A 26,052-nucleotide genomic window follows, 5' to 3' on the forward strand; every position below is an offset into this window, starting at 1 on the left:
GAGATACCCACAAACAAGTACAAAACATTTTGACACTTATAACTTAAATAGTAGACACTGGACAAGCACGAATCTTTCTAGTGTCCATGTGAATTTTATGTATTTGAAAGGCTATTCATTTGACTGTGTTTTTGCTAAAAGATCTTCTTAAACATAGGGTAGGCGATTTCAGAAAGGCTAGCAATAGCAAGCTAGCTTTGAATGCAAGATCCCCACCCTCCCTGCATAATCACTTTGCAAAGCTGCGCCTCCTCCAAAACACATATAAACATGCTCTGGCAGAACAGAGACTAAACTGCAACACAATGAGAGACGGTGTTGGTGGAGGACTGAATGCAGCGCTGTCAGATTACCTCATGTCTCAGTCACCAGTGAAAAAACATTACAATACAAAGCACATAATATTACAATAATAGCACATTTTATTCTCGCTGGAAAGCGCTAATGACATCATGTCTGCGCAAACAAGAGTGCTCAGAGGTATGCAAAAACATATTTGACAGGCAGGCAGGACAGCCTATCATAATGTTCGGACCGAGCATTTTGATTGGATGAACAATTTTATGGTCCTACGCCTTCCACAGATGATATGAATACGTATAAATAAATTTAGAGCACTAGGTGATTGCTATTGGGAAGAGACTTTCAACCAGCATCATAAAAAAGGTTTTTGAACCAAATCACCTTCCCTGCCTTTAAACGTGTTAGTCCTCGGCCAGTAGGGGTCAGGTTTTTATGGTGGACCTTGTCTAGCCAGCCTGGTGAAGATATTAAGTAAATATATATATTACAGAGTTGTGCATGTCTCCAATTGAATATGTTGTGCTGCCCAATGGAGGTTTGCTGAAACCGATGGATAAGATTAAAACGGGTGAATGTAAAATGGCATTGTCTTCTTTGAGAAATTCTTTAGCTCATGATGCCTAACTTCACCCTCTGAGGTGCCATCAATCCTCTGATTTATCTTCTTGAGAAAGTGGTTTATCTTGACACATGCATTATGTTGATTTTTGTGTGATTTTTCAGCAGCCCTTACCAAGTGAATATTTTATCTCCTCATTGGTGGAACATGATGTTGTTCAAGAAGTGTGTGCCAATGTATCTTCATTTATTTTGAGTGAGGATTTGCATGAGAAGTGTTTTAAGTGTTTGAGCATGCAGCATGCATGAGCCATGTTTAATGGCACCTCCAATTGCACACTCTAGACAAGGGTGTTCAAATCAAAATGTTCAAAATGTTTTCCACATGAGCTAGGGTCCTGGCGATCCAATGCAGATGGACAGCTCATATCTTATGCACCAAACAGACATCAGAAAGTTTTCTCAGATCTGCACTTTGACATGCAAGCACTAAACACAGTGGAGCCTAAATGGTCGCTTGTTCCACCTAGGCTCTTTTTCTTATAGACTTGAAAATTCTGTCATTAATTACTCACCCTAATGTCGTTCCAAACCCGTAAGACCTCCTCCGTTCATCTTCGGAACACAAATTAAGATATTTTTGATGGAATCTGAGAGCTCTCAGACCCTCCCATAGAGCGCATTTACATTCACGTTCTTAAGCCGATTATGCTTAAGCCAAAAACGCACGTGGTCATCTTTCTTTCATCGGAGTAAGGTCATAAACAGCTTAAGCATAAACCAGTCGTAACAGGTAGTTTTTTGCCTCTTACTCCAATTTCGCGCAGCATGTAAACGCAATAACCCACTTTCTGTCAGCTTATTGAAGTGCGCATGTGTGATTTGTGACAGGAACGCATCGTTAGTGCAGATTAAAGAGCAAATGTCTCGCAGTAAAGAAAGAAGGAAATATATCCCAAAAGCAGACTTTTTCATGACTCAGAAAATGATAAAAATGTGTTCTCATCTCGTGCAGCAGAAGTAGAAGTGGTTCAGTCACAATGCTGCATTTATAACTGCATGAGAGGATAATATACAGTATGAGCTGAAAGTTTCCCGCTGATATGTTGCAGGCTTAATTTAACATCACAACTGACAAATGTATGGAATACTCGGAGTCAGATACGCAAATTCACAAGAGAAACAGTAGAGATGAAAATGTGGAATAAAATCGTTATTTGTTTTCTTTGCGCAAAAAGTATTCTCGTGGCTTCATAAAATTACAGTTGACGGACTGATGTCACACGGACTACTTTGTCAATCGTGTTTACATGCACATCAGTAACCTGACAACGCAAGTAAGGGTTTGGAACGACATGAGTAATTAATGACAGAATTTTCATTTTTTGGGTGAACTATCCCTTTAAGCAGTGGAGAGTCTGATGCCTCTCTCTTCATGTGGTTGCATGGTGGCACCTCACACTTTCACAAAATACTTGAATGCTGCTCTGACTTGCAACTTTAGGGAATCTGTATCTCTACATATTTTTCATATGTTTCACTCTGAATGCTTCTTTAATCTTCATGTTCTCAGTCCTTTTTTTAATAAACAGCATTTTTAAAATAGTATGACACATGGAGTTTTTTCTTTGTCTTGTCTTAGAAGAGAATAAAAAAAAAAACTGAAAGAAAAAATAAATCCAAACTAAATCTCTGGATGTCTCGATCAGGGCTACGTTTCCCAAAAGCATTGTAAGCCTAAGAAGTTCGTAAAAAACGATTGTACGACTGATCTTAATATTACGGTCTGTTTCCCAAAAGCATCGTAACTTACGTAGCACTTGAAAATCATCGTAGATCTACGAGTGCTCTGGAATAATCGTAAAGCCTTACGTGCATCGTAAGAAGACAGAATTATGAGGTCACCTGCAGGACAATCAGCAGATTACACCTTTAACTTTATTCATGTGCAGTGTGATTATAATTGAAGCTTTTGATTGTACTTTATTGTACACTTTAGTACTCGTTTTTTTATTTCTATAAAATTAAATTAAATACCGTATTGACCCGAATATAAGACGATGTTTTTTTTTGGAAATACATCTGAAAAAACGCGGTCGACTTATATTCAGGGTCTAGACTTTGACATGTCAATAATACACCCACAACAATAGATGGCGCAAAAATGCATAAAACGAGTGTGCCATGTAATGTGTGTTGTAAAGATCGTGAGTGAAAACAAAAGAAAAAGAAAATGCTGACAGCGGCATGAGATCGTGACTGTCATGTTAGCCTGATGGGACCAAATTTCCTCTGTAAGTGATTTTAAAACATAAGATTGTACCCATATTTGAAGACTACCATAAGATTTCACTTCTAATGTTAATAAAATTTTGGTAGGCTACTATGAGATGGATAGCCTAAATGATAGCCTATTTTTATGGTATATCAAAAAGTGTATATTTTTCAATGCCATTGTTGGTACAAATACACCAGTATTTACCATACTTTCAAAACAAAAATTAAAATAGGAAAAATATGCAATATGAAAATAATTTAAGAAAAAGTGTTTTACAGAGAGAAAAAACAAAACAAGATTTGGTTTTCAAAAAGCCTTTTTCCAAAAGGTACATCTGGAAAAAGGGAGTCGTCTTATAATCAGGGTTGTCTTATATTCGGGTCAATACGGTAATACGGGCAGAACCCTCTTTAATTATTTAATTATTATTATTATATATAGTATATTAATATTACACTTTTTATATATTAATATATAGGCTACTATATTATATTATCCGAGCTGTCTGGAATGCAGCATTAGGTTAACATTTCAATAAACGAACATGTACTACAATTACCAGCCATTCTATAAATTGATATTTCAGCACTTGACCAACGGATAGCGACTCCTAAGTAGCACTTAAAGCTACTTAAGGAGGAATCTTTAGACTCTTCTGGAATGTGGTGATTCTGCAGGATATTGAACAGAGTCCCTATCACGAATCCGGTCTATGAACTTCCGTTTACTCACCATCAAAGGTCACCCGCTCACCACATGGACTCTCACACTACACAGACTGTTACACTATACACTGGACTACATTTCCCATCATCCATTGCACTGATTACACACAAACAGCTGAATCACATCAGACACGCTTTATAAGCCTTGGACTTCCTCTTTCAGATCGTAGAGTATTGTTTAACGTATATGTAACACTTCCCAGTGTGCAGTGAAGAGTTCACAAAGAGGGGTTGCACATTTAAAGGGTGTTTATTCTGCAAAACAGTAAATAAAAGTTTTAGTTGCGGCTCTCGTGGTTATCGCAAAACATCACACACCATCACTCGCGCGAGATTCCACACATGTGCAAAAACATTGGGGGTTTTTAAACATGCAAATATACTCAGTTCGGCGTGAAATAATTGCAACAATATCTCAGCTTAGGTTTATTTAACTAATGACCTAAACAACTATGTGTGTCTGATACAATAGCTCAAACTTACCTAGGTAGAAACGCACACTATGTGTGTCATTAACAAACAGGAATCATGTTGTAGGCTGATAGATGATGTAACCCACAGCAACCACCCCTGAGCAAATAGTTTTAAATTTGTCATTCAAGAGTTGATTTTGTTTTTTGTAACGTTCATCAACGTTACTGCAATGGAAATACTTACTTTTTTGAAAGCATAAATCGCTGTACACCCTGTATTTGTTGTGTCATGTGCCCAGAACTAGTTCTGCCTAAAAAGCAGCTGCTCACTTATTTTGATAGTTTAAAATATTTGTATGAATATTAAGAACAATAATGTTTGCATTGTATGATAAAATCATTAGCTAAATGTGTGGCTCATTCTGTGTCCTGCAGTAAAAAGAAGCATAAAGACAGAATCAAAACCCATTTTTTGATTGATTGAATTCTGCTAGACCAGAAAGAGCTTTTTATATTGTTTGTGATAGGTCACCCAAAATTCACATGTGCAGTAATTTTCCCATTGTGTTTGCTTGGGTATAACACTTGTTGAATTAGTGCTGTCAGACTTATCACTGAGAAGGATTCAACTAAGATTATTCAATAAATACATTTTTACCAACACTTTGTCTCCTCCTTTCTACTCTTTCCCCTGCCTTTTGGCTTATAGAACAGATAGCATATTAGTTTCGGACAGCAGACAAAACTGTTTACTCTTTACAGGATCTGGTTAGTATCTCAGGTATGAGTGTATATGCTGATGACAGACTGATAACACACACTTACCAGGTAAGTCTTCAGGAAGTTTCCAGACTTTTCCCTCATAAACAAAGGTAGACCTTTGAGAGCTGTAGCCTTTCTTTGAGCAAGCACATCAGAAGCCTGAAAGACACAGAAAAAGTTATATGCATGTTATATTCAACTAGAAGCTATTAGGGCTTACTTTTAAAGGGCACTATTATGCTCATTCACAGGTTACAAATTTCATAATATGTTTACATGATTTAACACTAAATAATTACTTATCCAGTTGGTAAATAATTACTTGATTATCAAGTTGGTCTAGGAGGGTCTTCATTTCAGCTCCATAGACACCACCAAGTGATCGGTACAACATGATCATCTTTAACGTGTATTCATCCAAAGAAGAGAAAAAGGTACTCTTCAGGTTGGTTTGTGTAATTCTGTAAAACTCAGCACAGACCTTTAAAAAACACACACACACACACACACACACACACAGTGAACAGTTAGAATTAAGGTTACACCAGTTAATTAATCTTTAAATAAATAATCTCAAATACATAAACTCTGGCCAAAAATGCTGGCCATTGTTTTAGGACATCAGCCACAAGAGGTTCTTCACCAACTATCTCCTTCCTTCTCAGAGAGAATGTCAGTTTCATTTTGGAGTCAACAAATGCCATGCTGAAATGTTTCTTCTTCATTTCTTCCTGTATTGCTTCTTTTTCCTTCTGTAAGGAATAATCTGTCTGCCCTACTGGGTTGTCTGGGAGGAAGTTTACCTCGCATCTCTTTGCTTTCTTTAAACATCTAGAGTCCTTGTTCACTCTTTTTTGGTTCACAGTGACTTCAGAGCAACCTGCTGATCGTAGTTCTGTCAGGACCACTATCGTCAAAAGATAGATACTTGGCATAAAGTTTTGATTTCGCGGTATGGTTCTGTTCTGTGCAAAAACTCCCTGCCCATCCATGCAGCCTGTCATGAATGAGCAGGGAGAGCAACAATAATAACCCCCTTAGGGTAAACAGAACAGAACAAAGCAGATATCATTAATGTACTTAATGATATTTAAGTGTATTTAGTGTATTTAAGTCTGATTCATCAGGAATATCAGAAAGACAAGTCCTGACTGCGAAAGGAGGAGTTGGGAATGAAGGGGATGGAGGAGGGTGATTTGCTCCTGAGCAAGCGGAAAAAGCTGCTGATTGATACGGAATAGAGCTTATATAGGAATGCCGCGATAGGTGTTGTATTCCTATAGGTAGATACGATCAGCTGAGAATCAGCTGATGCAAGCTTGACTCACGTGACCTGCCAGAACTAACGCTAACGCTTCATTTTCTGACGGTAGTTCCCAACCTTATATTTGATGCTCATAGTCCAGCTGTGATAACCTGTTCCTGAGCCTGGGTCCTTGATTGTTTGGGTAAGCTTTGAATGAAAAGATTTCCTGAGCTATGCTATCCAGGATGTCCATTTTCATTTCTCTTGGTACTGTGATCAGTGTTCCATCTTCTTTAAAATTCCCATTCCCCTTCTCAAGCCGCAACTCAACATCATAAGAGAACTTGGGAATCGGGAAAGGAGAGGGCCATTGAGAATTTTCATGCTGTCTCACAAACACAAAGGGGGAACTCTGGTTTGAGCTATCAGATGGGGAAGATACTGGCAGTGTCTAAATAGGAAATCGAGGTCTCAGGTTCTGATTCTTCAGGTACTTTCTGGAGTATCTTCAGCACTGCTCTTTCTGGTGGAAGCTCTGTTATATTGGTCAAGTTACAGAGTTCATTTCCGAACTCAGGATCCTCAAACTGAATCAGAAAATCATCCTTGATTTCAAGCTTTTCTTGAAGAATTGTTTTCAAGTGTTCAACCGAAGTGAGACTTTCCAAAATATCCAGCCTCCTAATATTATCAGGGGCCAACACAACACGGAGTAAAACAAAATTTTCTGATTAAAAATAAATCAAGTACATTAAGTATATGGCACACCAATGGTAACATGAAAAATTATTTAAAGGGGGTAGTTCCAAAATTAAAACTTTCATAAGTTGCTAAGCTTAAGTCATGTCATTCCAAATTGGTGTTACTTTCTAATGCAGAAGAAGCAAAATAAGATTTTTTTTTAATACTCTTTTCAACACAACAGCGGTGCATACTGACTTGCTTAAAGGTTCCAAAAACATTACAAAACCTGAAATATAATGCACAAGTAAAATGGACTACTTTTGAGATTTCTGTGTCTTTAAAGTTAGATATAGAAAAAAGGAGAAAAAAAGAGACTGTTAAATTCATTAAAGGGATAGTTCACCAAAAATGAAAAGTCTGTCATTAATTACTCACTCTCATGTCATTCCAAATCCTTAAGAACTTTGTTCCATCCTCGGAGCACAAATTAAGATATTTTTTGATTAAACCCTCCTGACAGGAGTCCTACCACATTAACAAGAACATTGATAAACTAATCCATGTGGTTCAACCGTAATGTTATGAAGCTACGAGAATACTTTTTGTGCAAAAAAAATTAAATACCTTTATTTAACAATTCTTCAATTTTGGAGAGTACCAACAAAAAGTATTCTCGTAGCTTCAAAAAATTACGGTTGAACCACTGATGTCACATGGACTATTTTGTAAATTTTCTTGGTACCTTCCTCGACCTTGAACGTGGTAGGACCCTTGCTATCTATGGGAGGGTCAGCGAGCTCTCAGATTTAATCAGAAATATCTTAATTTGTGTTCCGAAGATGAACAAAGGTCTTATGGGTTTGGAACGACACGAGGGTGAGTAATTAATGACAGACTTTTCATTTTTGGGTGAACTATCCCTTTAAAACACCCGCTTTTGTCTTCTACATTAGGAAGTCATACAGGTTTAAAATGTAATTTACATTTTGGGGAACAGTTCCTTCAACCTGTGACATACTTTGTCAAGATCAAATCAGAATACAATGAACCACTTTTAATGTACACTGTGTGGCCATGTGAAAAACAATTAATGGAGAAGGAATCTCTTTAGCGCAATCATGTTCCTTCCCTGAACTGTATACGATGTGAGGCAGAAGGTCGTGTATCTTTAGTAGGAGAGGAGAAAGAAGTCCCTGTTAAAATATTAAGGAATACTGGATCAATGGATTCATTCATCTTAGTCTGTTCTGCCGTTTTCTTCACAATCCCATACTAGTGAGAGTGTGTTAATTAAGGGAATAGGACTGAATGTTTTGTCTGTGCCTCTTCATAAGGTAAGACTTCAGTCTGAATTGATTCAAGGTGAGGTTGCAGTGGGAGTACAACCAGCCTTGCCAATTGAAGGAGTTCATATTATTCTAGGAAACGGACTAGTAGATGAGCGTGTATGGGCTGACAGTTCAGTGTTCCCTATAATTAATGCTAATAATAAAAACAAAATGGAACAGTCAAGATGCCACCTGTGTAGTGACTCGTGCAATGGGTTGACTGATCAAAAGAAAATTCAGTTTAATAAAGCTTGCACTGATTTGTTTGTTCCTGATTTGCATTGTCTTTTCCTGTTTCGGCAGAGGAACTTGGAAAAGAGCAGCGAGCTGATTATTCTTTGGATTAGCTTTCCCAGTGTGCTGTCACTCCCGCAGAAATACAGTGGGGCAAAAAAGTATTTAGTCAGCCACCAATTGTGCAAGTTCTCCCACTTAAAAAGATGAGAGAGGCCTGTAATTTTCATCATAGGTATATGAGAAAAAAATGAGAAAAAAAATCCAGAAAATCACATTGTAGGATTTTTAAAGAATTAATTGGTAAATTCCTTGGTAAAATAAGTATTTGATCACCTACAAACAAGCAAGATTTCTGGCTCTCACAGACCTGTAATTTATTCTTTAAGAGGCTCCTCTGTCCTCCACTCGTTACCTGTATTAATGGCATCTGTTTGAACTCATTATCAGTATAAAAGACACCTGTCCACAACCTCAAACAGTCCAACTCCAAACTCCACCATGGCCAAGACCAAAGAGCTGTCAGAGGACACCAGAAACAAAATTGTAGACCTGCACCATGCTGGGAAGACTGAATCTGCAATAGGTAAGCAGCTTGGTGTGAAGAAATCAACTGTGGGAGCAATTATTAGAAAATGGAAGACATGCAAGACCACTGATAATCTCCCTCGATCTGGGGCTCCACGCAAGATCTCACCCCGTGGGGTCAAAATGATCACAAGAACTATGAGCAAAAATCCCAGAACCACATGGGGGGACCTAGTGAATGACCTGCAGAGAGCTGGGACCAAAGTAACAAAGGCTACCATCAGTAACACACTGCGCCGCCAGGGACTCAAATCCTGCAGTGCCAGACGTGTCCCCCTGCTTAAGCCAGTACATGTCTGGGCCCATCTGAAGTTTGCTAGAGAGCATTTGGATGATCCAGAAGAGGATTGGGACCATATTTTCATATGGTCAGATCAAACCAAAATATAACTTTTTGGTAAAAACTCAACTTGTCGTGTTTGGAGGAGAAAGAATGCTGAGTTGCATCCAAAGAACACCATACCTACTGTGAAGCATGGGGGTGGAAACATCATGTTTTGGGGCTGTTTTTCTGCAAAGGGACCAGGACGACTGATCCGTGTAAACGAAAGAATGAATGGGGCCATGTATCGTGAGATTTTGAGTGAAAACCTCCTTCCATCAGCAAGGGCATTGAAGATGAAACGTGGCTGGGTCTTTCAGCATGACAATGATCCCAAACACACCGCCTGGGCAACGAAGGAGTGGCTTCATAAGAAGCATTTCAAGGTCCTGGAGTGGCCTAGCCAGTCTCCAGATTTCAACCCCATCGAAAATCTTTGGAGGGAGTTGAAAGTCCATGTTGCCCAGCGACAACCCCAAAACATTACTGCTCTAGAGGAGATCTGCATGGAGGAATGGGCCAAAATACCAGCAACTGTGTGTGAAAACCTTGTGAAGATTTACAGAAAACGTTTGACCTCTGTCATTGCCAACAAAGGGTATATAACAAAGTATTGAGATTTTGTTATTGACCAAATACTTATTTTCCACCATAATTTGCAAATAAATTCTTTAAAAATCCTACAATGTGATTTTCTGGATTTTTTTTTCTCATTTTGTCTCTCATAGTTGAGGTATACCTATGATGACAATTACAGGCCTCTCTCATCTTTTTAAGTGGGAAAACTTGCACAATTGGTGGCTGACTAAATACTTTTTTGCCCCACTGTAGGTAACCTTGCTCTTGGATATTTTGTTAGCGATGGCGTGTTACTGAGGAAATGGATTCATCACAAAGGTGATTTTGTTGGGTATCCTGTCTTCCAGGTGGTGATTTCTGTTAAGTTTCGACGTACAATGATCGAAATTGCACATGATCAATCAGGGTGTGCGTAAAACTTATGAACGCTTGCTGCAAAACTTTTTTTTGTCTGCGTCTAAAACGAGACATCTCTATTGTATTAAAAAATGTAAGACCTGCCAGCTAACCAGTAAGCCGAATCAAGTGTTGAAACCTGCACCTTTGAAACCAATTCAAGCTGTTGGTGAACCTTTTGAACACCTCATCGTCGATTGTTTTGGGTCACTTCCTCGTTCGAAGTCCAGAAGCAATTATTTATTTACTGTGATGTGCTTGAACACGCGTTTTCCGGCAGCATATCTGTTACATAGTATAACGTCACGTTCTATTGTGAGAGCGTTAACTCAATTTATATCTGTCTCTGGAATTCCAAAAATCATCCAAAGTGACTAAGGTTCAAACCTGACTTTTTTTCAGCAGGTTCTGAAACAGCTTCACATTAAGCATAATCAATCTACTGCATACCACGCACAAAGTCAGGGTGCGTTGGAGAGATTTCATCAGTCTGTAAAATCGCTTCTTCGAGCATATTTTGTGCAATTAGATCAAGATTGGGAAGAGGGTTTACCCTGGATGATGTTAGCTGCTCGCGAATTAGTACTAGAAAGTACGGCTGATGATTTAGTCTTTGGTCATAAAGTTTGTGGTTTATTGTTTGTTTTTCAAGAGGCTGGTAAAGTTGCAGAGCCTCCAAGAATTTGACATCGTATGTTTTGGGGTTCAAGAACCGACTCAGTCAAACGTCGTGTGTTTGAACAAAGAGATCAAGTTTTGGTAGTCCGGCCAATAGTGTCTTCTCCTTTTGAAGCCAAATTTAATGGCCCGTTTCTTATGCAATGTTGAGTGATGAAAATTATGAAGTTATAACTTCATCATGGAAAAAGTCAGTTAAACAGTACCATGTAAACTTATTAAAACCATACTATGAAAATGAGACTAAATCTGTAACGAATCAGATATCTTTGCATTCGGTACTTTCTTCCGTATCTGTTGGTGGGGGTACGGTGAGTTTAGTGGGGGAGGAAGAGGAGATTATTTCACCTGATGTTTGTGTGTTCCGCGGTCGCTTAAAAAAATTCTGAATCTTTGCAGAACTTACTCTCCATTATTTGTCTCATGAAAGATGTCAGGAGTTATGTCAGTTGTTACGTAGCTTTCCTGAATTGTTTGGAGATGTGCCTTCGCGTACTGACTGGGTGCAAAATGATATTGATGTGGGGGATGCAAAGCCTATCAAACTGCGTTTTTACCGTGTTGCACCTGAGAAACGGGAATTGATGGAGAAAGAAATCAAGTATATGCTGGATCACAATATTGCGGTACCTTCGTCCTCTGATTGGGCTTCCCCATGTTTATTAGTGGGAAAGTCAGATGGTACTGTTTGATTCTGTACAGATTTTCACAAAGTCAATAGCTTAACTAAGCCAGACTGTTTCCCTCTGTCCTGCATTGAAGATTGCGTTGATCAGGTGGGGTCAGCCAAGTTCGTTAGCAAGTTTGACTTGCTGAAGGGCTATTGGCAAGTGCCTTTAACAAAGAGAGCACAAGAAATATCGTCTTTTGTCACTCCGTCCGGGATTTTCTCTTATCAAGTTATGAGTTTCGGTCTTCGAAACGCTCCAGTTACTTTTCAACGCCTCATGAACCGAATAATTTCAGGTCTTGAGGGCTGTGCTGGACGATTTGGTCGTTTTTAGTGACAGTTGGGAATCTCATTTAAAGTGCCTTCCTGCGGTGTTGCAATGTCTTTCTGATGCTTGGCTTACAGTGAATTTAGAATGTGAGTTCGCTACAGTGACCCTGACGTACCTCGGTAAGGTGGTGGGCAATGGTAAAGTGTGTCCAGTGCAGGCTAAGTTACAAGCCATCCAGGACTTTCCCCCTCCGATGACAAAAAAAGAGCTCATGCGGTTTTTAGGATTGGTAGGATACTACCAGTCTTCTTGTTGTAATTTCTCCACAGTAGTGGCACCTCTTATGGATTAATTGAAGAGTAAGACAAAGTTTGTCTGGTCCTGTAGTTGCCAACTGGCTTTTGAAAATGTTAAGTCCTTGCTGTCTTCTGCACCTGTGCTTCTGGCTCCGTGTTTCGATAAAACGTTTACGTTGTATGTTGATGCCAGTAACGTTGGAGCTGGAGCTGTTTTTCAGCAGTCCGATACAGAGGGAGTCGATCATCCAGCCAGTTTCTTTTCAAGGAAGTTTTACTCTTATCAGCGTCATTACTCTGTAGTTGAGAAAGAAGCATTAGCTCTTATTCAGCTCAACCTGGCAAAGACTGAGCTTCTTGTCTTTCCCGCCGCTCCAACTCTACAGCATGACATCACGATCCAGTTAGGTTCATCAACAATTACCCCATCAACTTCGGTCAGAAATCTTGGTGTAATCTTTGATCGTACATCGTACGAGATGGCGCCGAGGATGGCAGCCGTGTTGCGAGCTCCGAGAAAACTCTGCAGGTTTTCGTATGTTTTGTTTGTTTTTTTTTGTTGTTTTTGCGTGTTAGATGTCGTTAGTATAACTGTCTACGATAGAGACACGCTTTTAAACATCGGTTCTTCTGTCGCGCAACGCAAACCGGACTTTGAGTTCCTGAACGCCGGTGGATTGTTCACAGACACCGCATCAGAGCCCTTTGTCTGGAACGCACGACCACGACGAAAGAAACGCAGCCGAAAAAGAGGGAAGAGAGCTGGCGTTCTCGTCAGACTGAGACGCCGTGCCTTTCGACCTCCTCTCCCAAACCATTTTGCTGGCTAACGTTCAGTCACTGGATAACAAACTCTGTGAACTGCGTGCACGCATCTCATACCAACGAGAAACAAGGGACTTCTGCGTTATTTGCCTCATAGAAACCTGGATGCCTGCAATGGTTCCACACTCAGCCATCGAGCTCACAGGCTTCTCCGTGCATCGCTCGGACAGAACGAAAGAGCTCACAGGGAAAAGCAGAGGTGGGGGCGTTTGTTTCTATATCAACAACTCGTGGTGTGATGAAAGGAACCTACACTCCATTAAATCCTTCTGCTCCCCTGATCTGGAATTTCATATGCTTCTGTGTCGACCATTCTGGCTGCCGAGGGAATTCACAGCGATCATAATCACGGCTGTCTACATTCACCCTCAAGCCAACACAGACCAGGCACTCAGGGAACTGTACAGGAATATAAGTGATCAGGAAACCGCACACCCAGATTCAGCGTTTGTCATTACGGGGGACTTTAGCTCCAAAATACTTTCAACACATCACCATCAACACGCGTGCGACGCCTCGTGGTACCATCACAAAGAGGCTCAAAATCACTCTCCAGAACATTCTCGGTCACCATTCCTGGCTGGTGGAATGATCTTCCCACCCATATTCGGAGTGCTGGATCCCTGTCCATCTTCAAGCAACAGCTGAAAACTCATCTCTTTCGACACTACTTGACTACTTGACTACTTGAAAAAAAAAAAAAACTCTTTCTCCTTTTTTATTCCTTCCCTTGCTAGCTTGTACTTATTTAAACAATGCCTGAGACTTGGTGTTACAAGCACTTCGTTTGTCGGATTGCCTCTTCAGGATGAATCGCTTTATGTATTCCCCAAATTGTAAGTCGCTTTGGATAAAAGCGTCTGCAAAATGACTAAATGTAAATGTAAATGTAAATTTGGGCATTTCAGCATTTTGCTGTTTATCTTACTTCCAGTGCACCAATTGTGATATATACAGATCATAATCCTTTGACATTTTTAAATTCTTTACAGTGTCCGAATCAAAGGTTGATCCGGTGGTCTCTGTTTTTGTAGTCTTTCTGCTTGGATATTCGGCACGTTCAAGGATCGAAAAATGTGGTAGCGGATGCGCTGTCGCGCGTTCCAAATACACCATAATGTAGCTATTGGATTTAACTGGTGTTTGAAAAAAAACATGAAAGCATGAAAGCGCTGATGACGTATCCTGTCTGCGCGAACAGGATGAGCTCTGAACGCTCTTTGTTTGCACGTGTCATTGTTTACGAATAACGAATATCTTGGTAGTAAAAAACAACACTGTTTTGTAGCATACCGTCACAAACAGAATGAGACCATCCACTCACTCCACATCACATCCACCGCTGGAAAATTGTCAATGAACAGAGGTAAGTCTGCTGTGTATATACACGCCTCTTATCTTGTTAACTGGGTTGATTACTGATTGTGCTCCTCTCGTGTTAATTAGGTTAATTATCTGTACGTGCTCCTCCCGAACTTTGTTAATAAAACATCATTTCACGAGTTCACACTTACATATAATAAATTATGGAGTCAATTTAATGCAAAAGAAAATAAAGTTTTGCAAAAGAAAATGAAGTATTGCAAGAAGAAAATAAATTTTGCAAAGAAAAATAAAGAATTGCAAAAGAAAATGAAGTATTGCAAAAAGAAAATAAGTTTTGCAAAGAAAAATAAAGAATTGCAAAATATAAATAAAACAGAGCAAAAGCAATGATTTTGCAATACATATTTTCCATGGCCATATCTACTAATTTATTTGCAATGCAGCTTTTATTTTGCGTTTCAGTCAAGTTTGCGCTTGCGATACCGTTTTCCCCTTTGCGCTTCACGTTTCTGCGCATCTCACTATGTGGCGCTGTTTTGACATGGGGGTGGAGTCAGCAGACGGGGGCGTGTCCAACAGGCCTGGGCATGCCTCCCTGGAAGTGACGTCATCGGCCCGAGACGCAGATCACAACTGATCCAAATGGATGATATTACATTTAGTTGACTACATCTTTGCATTTATAACAAGATTTTTCTCTTGCAGGGTTTCACACAGCTAATTTTATGGTAGAACAGGGGTGTCCGACCCTGCTCCTATAGGGCCACCATCCTGCAGCATTTAGCTTCAATCCTGTTCAAACACATCTGAAAAATCTGACAAAAGTGTTCAGGATTACATAAAAAATTATATTTTGTTACATAAATTACATTATATGATTGTTTAGGGATGGCGCTTAACTGTGCAGGACAGTGGACCTCAAGGGTTGAAATTGCCCACCCCTGAGGATAAAGATGAGACAGTTAAAAAATGTAAAAATACAAAAAATGTCTATGCCTCAATTTTAGGACACTTAGACATGTCATACATGCAGCATATTTTTAATAATCCATATTTGTTTGCATTAAATAAATCATAGAATTATTGATGACTTGGGCTGTTTTTTATACCCTAAACAGGCAACGTTACCTGGGAGATACAAATCATAAAATCCAAAATATATCAAATATTACAAAAAGTCCAGATTATATAAAAAAATGACATGAAATTATTTTTTGCTTATCATTTTCTACTCTTGCCTATTTAAGGGTTAATAATTAAAACATTTTTTAGTAAAATAATTTAAATAATCAACATTATAGCACTATTTTATATATATTTTTTAATGTTAATATTACATTATCTAATTGTGTCATTGATTAAATTTATTAAATAGTTCTCACATCAGAAACATGGGATTTGTTCCTTTAATATTTTAAAAATAACTAAATGATCAATGTATGTCATTTATGAAAAGTTTCAGGAACTTATAGTTATTTATAGGAAGGCATCAAAATGATGGTAATATTTTATTTTATTACATCATCACTCTTCTGTCCATTCACAACTCTTTTTTTCCTTTAATTTCAGAGCTGATGGAAAAAAATGAGGAGAGTGAAGAACTGAGTGAAGTGGAGGAGGAACTGGAACATCATGACAAACCTGGAGAAAAACCTTTTGAGCTGCTTAAAGACTAAAAAGACACTTTAAAAAAAAAAGAAGAGCCAAGAAATCTGTCACCTGCACTCAGTGTGGAAAGAGTTTCTTCTGCAAACGTAATAATGACTTAACGGTACTGTATGTAGGATTTTGACTCTACTAAAGCATAAAAATACCATAATGTGTTTGCAGATATTTAAGAAACATGCTAAGTTAATCTTAGCATGTTTTTCAGATAACTTGTTTATCTGAAAAACAATTCTACAGTCAGTTATTCTCCTTTGAAAATGTGCATTCCGGCCCGGAATTTCTGGGTTTGTTATGGTTTGTGAAACCCGCCCACTGCCAGTTTACTAGGGGTGTCCCCGAATAGTCGACGATTCAATGCTTCGAATTCGAGGAGCCTGATTCGACTCCCAATCTCACAGTCGAATATTCGCGGGGTGTTATGATCATACCATTTTGGCTATAAGGGGGTGCTTGGTGTCTGATTTCACATCGAACTACCGGTTTTCTCCCAATAAGTTAATATACAGCCTATTATGATAATGCTGTAAATAAGAATCTTAAAAGAAAGAAGCTTTAAATAGATATTTCAAAGTGCGTGAATAAATCCAATTTCCCCTATAGATTAAAGTTTCGCTTTCTAATCCATCACCGACAGAGGAGCATCTTGGCGGCAGGGATTTAAATCTTTAAAAGACTCAAATCAACTTCATTTTTTTTTTTTTTCCGATCAGGTAGGGTACAACAAGTGATTTCAAAACATTTCAGTCAGTTTATTTATATCGTGTATATATTATTTATCTCGTATAAGATGCATTTGGTTGAGTTACGCTGCAGTAAAACGCATACGGTGATTATCTCTTCAGCGCGCGGTGCGAGCAGAACAACAATGCGGAATATTAATAACTATGACTAAACCTGTCATAAACATAGCATTATTGTCATGAATCCGGGTCCACGATGCTCCCTCTCACCACCAGAGGTCACTGTCTCCCGGATTCAATTCCCCAAACTCCACTCACCTCATTATTGTTTAATTTGCCCCAGCTGTGTTCCTGATTGCTGTCCCTTCTTAAGCTCCCTGTGTTTTCTGTTTTGGGCTCGTTCGTCTCACTTTTGTGCCAGGTATGCCTGTTACCTATGTCTGCCCTGTGCCTTGTGTATGTCTTGTTTTCAGTGGTTGTGTTATTCTGGCGTTTTCCCCTTCGGGGTGGTTTCAGTTGTGTTTTTGTTTATTTTATAATTTGTTAATAAAGAAGATTCCTTTTGCCAGCAATTAAGTCTTCGTTCCTCCCAACCCGTGACAGTACGAACGAGCCATTTGAAGACTCAGCGGCAATGGGAATCTTCTTGTACCCAGCTCCTGGTCGACAGAGGAACCAGGCCCCAGCCAGTGGGCCGCATCCTTGCCCACAAGACAATCGCCCTTTTGGGTGTTACGCCGAAGACCTCTTCGAGGTAGGCCAGGAGCTGGGGATTAGAGGGAGCACCCTCATCCACCTGTTTTTAGCGGGCCTGGATGAGCCTGTCAACCGGGAGGAGCTGGGGGAGCTAGATGTGGTCCTATTGGGAGATGGTCGACCACGTCATCTACTTGAAGGAGGTGGAGCTGCGGGAGGGTGCCCCCCTCCCAGTCTGGGCTGTTGCTCCAGAACCTCCTCGGATCGTGCCAGCCACTTCCAAAATCTCGGGGTTTTTCTTTGGGCGTCCCGGGCTGAGACGCAGCGTTGAGGATCCTCTGCTGATGTCGGTGAGGAGAGCGGCGGTTCCCGCTCACGAAGTTCCCGAGGCGGCGGCACCCGCTCACAGGGCTACCGAAGCGGCGGTGTCCGCACACAGGGTTCCCGAGGCGGCGGTGCCCGTACACAAAGCTCCCGAAGCGGCGGTGTCCGCTCACGATCGTCCCGAGGCGGCGGTGTCCGCACACAAGGTTCCCGAGGCGGCGGTGTCCGCTCACGAACCTCTCGAGGCGGCGGTGCCCGCTCACAGTTCCTCCGAGGCGGCGGTGCCCGCTCACGATCCTCTCGAGGTGGCGTTTCCCGCTCACAAACCTCTCGAGGCGGCGGTACCCGCTACGGTGTGGCCGCTGGTTCTGCCCTGGGTCCCCATCCCGCCGGCGCTGCCTCAGTCCCCAGGTCCCCCTCCAGCGCATGGACCTGGCCCTCCCCCATCCCTCCCCTTCCCCTGCTCCGTTCTCGCCTTGCCTTCCCCTGGTTGGGTGCTTGGGAACGTCTGGAATCCGTTCCTTAGAGGGGGGGTCCTGTCATGAATCCGGGTCCACGATGCTCCCTCTCACCACCAGAGGTCACTGTCTCCCGGATTCAATTCCCCAAACTCCACTCACCTCATTATTGTTTAATTTGCCCCAGCTGTGTTCCTGATTGCTGTCCCTTCTTAAGCTCCCTGTGTTTTCTGTTTTGGGCTCGTTCGTCTCTCACTTTTGTGCCAGGTATGCCTGTTACCTATGTCTGCCCTGTGCCTTGTGTATGTCTTGTTTTCAGTGGTTGTGTTATTCTGGCGTTTTCCCCTTCGGGGTGGTTTCAGTTGTGTTTTTGTTTATTTTATCATTTGTTAATAAAGAAGATTCCTTTTGCCAGCAATTAAGTCTTTGTTCCTCCCAACCCGTGACAGTTATAATGAGAACACTATTATAATAAAACGCTGTTATTTTTTTAGTGTTTAGTTGTGTTTCTGCATGTTATTGCGTGAAGAACGCGTCCACAAAAGGAGTTCAGAGCCGCGCAGACGCGTTCATGTGCATTCGGGGCATTTTGTGCAGATAGCCTATAAGTTGTAATATTAACGTTATGTTATATAAATAACGAAGCGTATTCGATGTGAGATAAATGAGTTAAATCCCATTGATTAAAAACCTGCTATCATATGCTTCATTCTATTGGTCATCTGCAGCGCGCGCAGCTCAAAACAGAAATGCAGAACATTATAACTACGATCATATACATAACGTTATAATGAGAGCACTATAGTAAAAAAAAAAAATTGTGAATTCTTAAGGGTTTCGCTGACGTTTAATGTTAACTATCTTTTAATCAAAACATAAAACATTATTTACCCGGTTTGTATCTGGGCATCCGTTACACATTTTCCTTGTTTATTTATAACTGTCGAACGTCTGACTTGACTCTTGGTAATGTATTTTGTCCCGCCCCCAAAGGCTTGGGGTTAGGCCGCACCAGAGCCATAGAGAGAGAGAGTTGCGACAACTCTGTTGACTCCAATGGACCGTTTTTTTTACAGCAATGGCGGATCGTGGAGCCGCTCAATAGTTCCCAGAAGTTAGCTCTCATACTATCAGCGCCATAGAGATGCAGCAGAAGAGACCGCTGTGATGAACTTTTAAAAGGTAAGACATTTATAGAACAAAATGGTATATTATCAGAACAGCTAATCAAATTACCTTGTGCATTAAAGCAGATTATTATTAGATTATTCCTCACTTAATTAGTAGATTTACGCGATGTTATTCATTCTCTTCAGGCAGTTTCATTCCTTGTTGTGTAATTAAGGCTTTTAAACGTGATTTCTGCTGCTGGGAAGTTATTTAATAGATTTACATTTATTGCAAAGGATGCTGATGGACCTGAGTGAGAATAAAAAAAGTTTAAAATAGGCGAGCGTTTCTCCTGTGTTTTTCTCCTTCTCTATCTGGATCAGAACAAGAACCACCTGAAGACTCCCTGTAATGAGATATCACCCTCACAATGAGTCCCTTCACTGGGTTTGGCAAGTCTTTCCCTGTTCTTTGTGAAAAAGTGCCAGTTCCTATATGATTACATCACATTTTGTTGGTGTAATCTATAGATTGCTCCTGCTGACTATATCCAGCCTCTTATGAAGACTTAAGATGACCAGCACCTGTGAAGAGATGACGCCAGCCCTTGAGAGGACTTCAGATAAAGCTGACTCTGACTCTGAATAAACATACAAAACTGCTAATTTTTCCTTGCATTGTAATCAACATGATCAAATCACGTAACCATTGCTTTAATTTATTCATTGTTTCTGAACTCATGACATTACTTAACTGCATGATTTGTATAGCCTAATTTTAGAACATTTTTGCCATATGAGCATTACTTTGACACAGTTACACCTGTTAACAGAACTCTTATTTGTAATGTAGAAACATTCATTTTCTGTAAAGCTGCTTTGAAACAATGTTTGTAATAAAAAGTGCTATACAAATAAATGTGAATTGAACAAAACTTGATGCATCCTTTTTTTTCTCCTCTCCATGTCAGTAAGGAAACCATACATTCACACTCCTTTCTGTGAGTGACTGGAGCACTCCCATGCAGCACAGCAAACTATAGTGGAGACTGTTCAAGGACAGCATGCTTTATAGTACGTAAATAAGTGCATAACAAAAGTTAACATACATAAAATATATGATTAAATGGGTAAAAATGTTTTAAGTTATTTTAAATTTGAATATAGGCTACTACAAATATATATTTATATATTAATAACGGAGGGGTGCACAAGAATCAAAAACATTAAAAGAGATTAATTCCCACTTAATCTTAAAATATCTTCACTTATTTGGAATGAATTTTCAAAGACAACAAACTTGACATTTACCATGAGATTAATAAAATGACAATGAACATTAAGATGTGATTGCACTTGACTAACATACAAGTTGTTAGAAAACACACACACACACATAATTATATTTATACAGAGAGGCTGAAGTTACATTGGTAAAAGACCACGATGTTGTTTATATAGCAAACATGGACTTTTACCATGATAACATCAACCTAAAATATGTTAACATGGCAGGTAAGGATAGCTGACCACATTAATCCTCAAATATTAGCGGATTTTATCTTTTAAAAGCAACACTGATACAGCTACATAGACTACGTATACATTATTTTATAAATAATGTAAATAAAGTATTTTATTGTCTGCTAATTACCAAAAATCGCAGTTCTGTCTCTCTAACTCAATGCATTCCAATTGCCCGCTATTAACTTCCTGGAACTATTGAGGTCTACGTGAATCACGTGACGATTGAGCGTTTTGAACTTCCGTTGTCGCAACTCTGTCTCTCTATGGCTCTGGGCCGCACTACAGAGAGGAAGTGGCACAGCTGGCGACTATCAGTCGACTATCGGCATGATTCGAAAATTCCGATTCGACTATGAAAACCCTTAGTCGGGGACACCCCTACAGTTTACCCAATTGTATTTCGTCACCCCGGGTTGCCAGTTGGCGGAAAACACAACAAATTTCATTTCATTCATCGTTCCTGTTGGTGTCGTTAATCTTGCAACCTGCGTGTGAGTCAAGTCTGAGGAGGAGGGGCCGGGTGAAGAAAACCGTCTCCAATATTTTGAATTTGGACTGCAATACCTAGTTCAACCGCTAGGTGTCAATCCTACATACAGCACCTTTAATATCTCATAATAATAATGCTTTCTCGTAATTATGACTTAATAGTTAGGGTTAGGTACTTTAAATGCTCTCTCATAATAACTTCCCTTGTGAAAAAGAAGTGCACTTAAGTATACTTTTATAAAGTGTACTTATTGCAGAAATAATATACTTTAAAAGAACACACACAAGTGCAAATTAAATATGCTATTTTAGACGCTTAAATACATTGTATTTGTAATTAACTTCAAATGTATCACATTTTAAAGTGATATTAAATGCAATTACTGCATTCAACATACCTGGCCGTGTACTGAAAGACTGTGCTGTACAGCTGACAGATGTCCTAACAGATATCTTCAACACCTCGCTGAGCCAGGCAGTCGTCCCATGTCTCAAATCCACAACAATCATACCGGTACCAAAGATATCACCTGTGTCCTGTCTAAATGACTACCGTCCAATAGCACTGACTCCAATCATGATGAAGTGCTTTGAGAGGTTAGTCATCATGCACAACATCAAAACCAGCCTCCCCAACACACTCGATCCGCTCCAGTTTGCATACCGTCCAAACCGCTCTACGGACGATGCAATTTCCTCCACCCTCCACCTGGCTTTTACCCACCTAGAAAACAAAGACTCTTATGTTAGAATGCTGTTCATTGACTTCAGCTCAGCATTCAACACAATAATCCCACAACAGCTCATAAATAAACTAAACCTGCTGGGCCTTAACAACTCCCTCTGTAATTGGATTCTGGACTTTCTAACCGGAAGACCTCAGTCAGTCCGTGTCGGCCACAACACCTCGAGCGCTACCACACTGAGCACAGGTGCCCCACAAGGCTGTGTGCTCAGCCCGCTGCTCTTCACGCTGCTGACCCACGACTACACTGCGAAGTCCAGCTCCAACCACATCATCAAGTTCGTTGATGACACAACAGTGGTAGGTCTCATCAGCAACAACGATGAAACGCACTACAGAGAGGAAGTGGCACAGCTGGCGAAATGGTGTGGCACTAACAACCTGTCCCTCAATGTGAGTAAGACAAAGGAGGTTGTGATGGACTTCAGAAGAAACTCCGGTGATCACCCCCCACTGACCATCGACAGCTCGCCTGTGGAGAGAGTCAGCAGCACTAAATTCCTGGGGGTGCACATCACAGAGGATCTCACCTGGACCACCAACACCATGTCACTCTCCAAGAAGGCACAACAGCGCCTACACTTTCTCCGCCGGCTGAAAAGAGCAAATCTCCCTCCACCCATCCTCACCACTTTCTACAGGGGCACCATTGAGAGTGTGCTGACCAGCTGCATCACTGTCTGGTACGGGAACTGTACTGCAGCAGACCGCAAGACCCTGCAGCGGACAGTGAACACAGCTGCAAAGATCATCGGTGCCCCTCTCCCCTCCATCCTAGACATTTTACTTACACGATGCTCCAGCAAAGCCAATAGTATCGTAAAGGAATCCACACACCCCTCCCACAGTCTCTTCCAGCTCCTACCATCAGGAAGACGGTACCGAAGCATCAGAGCCCGATCTGCCAGACTGCTCAACAGCTTTTTCCCCCAGGCTGTGAGAGCCCTGAACTCAAATCACCCCGCCCCTCTCTGAACCCCCATACAAACCCCCTACCTCCTGAAACATGGACCATCTGAAACTTATGGAACTTTTTTTGTGCAATCGAAGTGTTCTACACACAGGTGAGTGGGCCTGTACAAACCACCTGTAGTAGCACACTCTCCTCCTCTATGCGCACTAGTCACTTTTCACACACACTGCTATGTGTATACAAATCCCACAAAAAGACTCAGTAATATATGTATGTTTACATGCTCATGCACTACAAATCATCCTGCACTGTTCCCCAGCCAGCTGCTGACTCAATGTTTCTCTTCGCACATGTACAGTATTTATCTGAAGCACTCGTATAGTTTGTATAGTTTGTATTTTTTAGTTTATGTATAGGTAAAAAAAATTTTATATATAGTATATTTATAGTCAAAATCTATCAGTAGAATAGTTGTGTATAGGTTTATATTGTTTTACTTCATTGCTGTATGCCTGTATTTATGTAGCACCATGGTCCTGTGAGGCACGACATTTCGTTCCACTGTATGCCCCGCATGTAGCGGAATGACAATAAAACTCAACTTGACTTGAATTAGTTGAACTTTTGAGTGATTTTTGTAAACCACTGAAGTGGGACTTTTTAGTACATCTTCATATGTACTTTCATAATTGCTTCTAGTGTCTTTAAAATGTGTTTAAAGTGTACTACTGACAAGCAATTAATGTTAACTAAAATATACTTTTATGTCAGTTAACAATACACTTAAGCGTGAATTAAATGTAATGTTTTCGACCACCTAAATGCATGTTATTTGTAATTGATTTCAAATATATTACAGTTTAAAATGTGGCTTCTACTAGTGTGAAAACAAATTCACACGCAGTCTCACACGCTCCGAGTTCAACAGTTTTATGATTCCAGAAAGCAAAAATAAAGTCTAATAATTAAATCTCCTTGGTGTCAGTTCAGTCACATTTCCATAAGAAACATTGAAAATGGATTTAAGATATTTTAATGACAGTTAAGGTCTTATTTTTACATAAAGGATCTGTGGGTGTACCACAAACAGTCATTAAAGATGAAAGGAGGAACAAAGAGGTTGATGTTTATTCTTCAGTTTTATTCTCCAGGTTTCTGGTTCCTCCTGTTTTATTCTCCGGGTTTCTGGTTCCTCCTGTTTTATTCTCCAGGTTTCTGGTTCCTCCTGTTTTATTCTCCTGGGTTCTGTTTCCTCCTGTTTTATTCCCCATGGTTCTGGTTTCTCGTGTTTTATTTTCCAGGTTTCTGGTTCACTCATGTCTTCCTCTCTCTCCTCTTTAACAAACACCATCTTCACAGCAGATCTCAGTTTAGCTGATACTCCTCCAGATATTCCTGCTTCAAAACTTAGTCATGACTGTGAGGATGAGAATATTACAGTTATTTATTGACCTAATTCAAAAACTGTATTTTTCTATTTACAGAAACAACATCTAACAGTTTGTATTAAAACAGCATCACGACAAAACAGCAGAGAGCGCGGTAAAACTAAACTTCTTCATCTGAGGTTTAATGGTGTTTGACAAACAAGCTTATGTGTTTTAGCGCCACCCGCTGGACTGGAGTATGAAGCAGCGAGAGGAGGAAAATACACATACCGTACATCACGGAGATGTCTAGTCTATATAATGATTGTCAGCTCCATTTGATATATTTCCCTAGCTAGTTTTGGCCAGATTACCCATTTTAGATAGTAATAACCCACTTAATGAATGGGTCCAGATCGGATCCGGTTCGGATGAGGGGCTTCATTAACAGACTGAACCGGATTTGAACCGCTTTATTAGTGGATATGGTTAGGGTCCGGACCGGATCCGTAATCCTTAATTATCTTTTCTGGAGCTTGTGGTATCTCCAGGGCGGATCCACTCCGGAGTCATTTTGCTATCTGGGACATTCTGTTTAAGTTATTTTTAGGTTGTTATGGTAACATTATTTTATGGTTGCAAAAAAGATAACCTAAAATAACAATTAGGGAACTTTATCTATAAGGTTTTTTTTTTAGGTTATTTAATAATAACCACCATGCAACATTCTGGGAACATTGTTTTATGTTACAAAAAAATATAACATAAAAAGAATGTTCCCCCAATGTTAGTATTTGGTTCCCCGAAAATAAAAACACACACACACACAAAAACAAAAAACAACCAAACTGGAACCAAAAACTAATGTTGGGGGAACGTTCTTTGTTTGCTGGGACTATCATCTGTTGGCACAACCCTTTGAAAATTGATAAGCTTGAGGTTTGAGTCACCTTTAAAATGAAAAATGGGTTTGTGTACCTTAGATGCCCCCAAAAAACTAGATAAATAGTGATTTTTTTTTAAATGATAATTATTATAATTTTTTTTTACCATGAAACCAACAATTTCTTTAAAATAAACACCTGCTTGAGGGGAAAATTAATTAATTTTTGACATATTTTGAAATATGCTTTTTTAATTGAGAAAAATACATCCATCTTCCACTTACAAATCATGCAAAAAATTAAATACAGTAACCTGAGATTGACCTGTACAGATTTTGAATAGTTAAATATGTGTATTAATATCCAGTTTTTTTTTTTGTTTTTTTTTGGAAGAGAGTTTTGGAAGCAAATAGCAACCATTCCGTGGACTGTCCCTTAACCATTAGGGAACCTTGTGTGATTTTCACTGAAATATTTGACTTCTCTCGTTTTTCTCTTCTAATCCTCACTCACGAAGACTGTTGGTGTTTATCGAATACCATTCGAGTCTATTTATTTAGTCTATTTTAATTTATTTTCATTTATCTGTGCAGATCGGCTTTTTTTAAAGGAAAACAAATCAGTTCACCTTATAGACGCATTATTTCCATCCTCGCGCCGCTTCACACTCCAGTCCAGCGGGTGGCGCTAAAACACATACGTTTGTTTAT

General features: G+C 39.9%; 2 long non-coding RNA genes across 2 annotated transcripts; both read right to left on the bottom strand.

The window, feature by feature from the left end:
- Positions 1 to 5,103: 5,103 nt before the first annotated feature.
- LOC131537000 (uncharacterized) lies at positions 5,104 to 14,512 on the bottom strand. Its single transcript, XR_009270157.1, has 3 exons — positions 14,450 to 14,512; positions 5,362 to 5,520; positions 5,104 to 5,198 (listed from the first exon to the last, which is right to left on the bottom strand). It is a non-coding gene; the product is annotated as an uncharacterized LOC131537000 (long non-coding RNA).
- Positions 14,513 to 24,253: 9,741 nt separating this feature from the next.
- LOC131537915 (uncharacterized) lies at positions 24,254 to 26,013 on the bottom strand. The gene is made up of 2 exons (XR_009270427.1): positions 25,971 to 26,013; positions 24,254 to 24,508 (listed from the first exon to the last, which is right to left on the bottom strand). It is a non-coding gene; the product is annotated as an uncharacterized LOC131537915 (long non-coding RNA).
- Between the last annotated feature and the right edge of the window lie 39 nt (positions 26,014 to 26,052).

The sequence above is a fragment of the Onychostoma macrolepis genome, chromosome 03 (genome assembly GCF_012432095.1).
Source record: "Onychostoma macrolepis isolate SWU-2019 chromosome 03, ASM1243209v1, whole genome shotgun sequence".
Taxonomy (NCBI): domain Eukaryota; kingdom Metazoa; phylum Chordata; class Actinopteri; order Cypriniformes; family Cyprinidae; genus Onychostoma; species Onychostoma macrolepis.